Here is a 423-nt window from a genome sequence, read left to right as displayed (position 1 = left end):
AAAAAAAAAAAAAAAAAAAGAAGACTCTTGTATGTTCATTTGTTTAAAAAAACAAAACACCTTTATATGCACCTGAGATGCTAGTCGGCTATGGTAACATAGAGTGACTGGAGTGACAGCCATTGCTCTCATTCTTGTGAGTCTTCAATAGCCAGTGGCTGCCTTGCCTCCTCCATGAAGCCTTAATAAATTTCTTCACCTACCATGGATCTCTTTCTCTAGGTCTAGAATGATCAGAGGTTATTATCTTAAGCTGCACATTACAATCAACTAATTGTCTCCTTAAAAATTCTAATGTGGCAGAGAAAAGCAAATCAAAACCACATTGAGATGTCATCTCACCCTAGTTAGACTGGCCATTATTAAAAAGACTGAGAATAATCAATGCTGGCAAGGATGTGGGGAAAGGGGAACTCTTCTACA

This window comes from Galeopterus variegatus, unplaced genomic scaffold, assembly GCF_000696425.1.
Source record: "Galeopterus variegatus unplaced genomic scaffold, G_variegatus-3.0.2 Scaffold2053, whole genome shotgun sequence".
NCBI lineage: Eukaryota > Metazoa > Chordata > Mammalia > Dermoptera > Cynocephalidae > Galeopterus > Galeopterus variegatus.
This window is presented reverse-complemented; position numbering follows the sequence as displayed.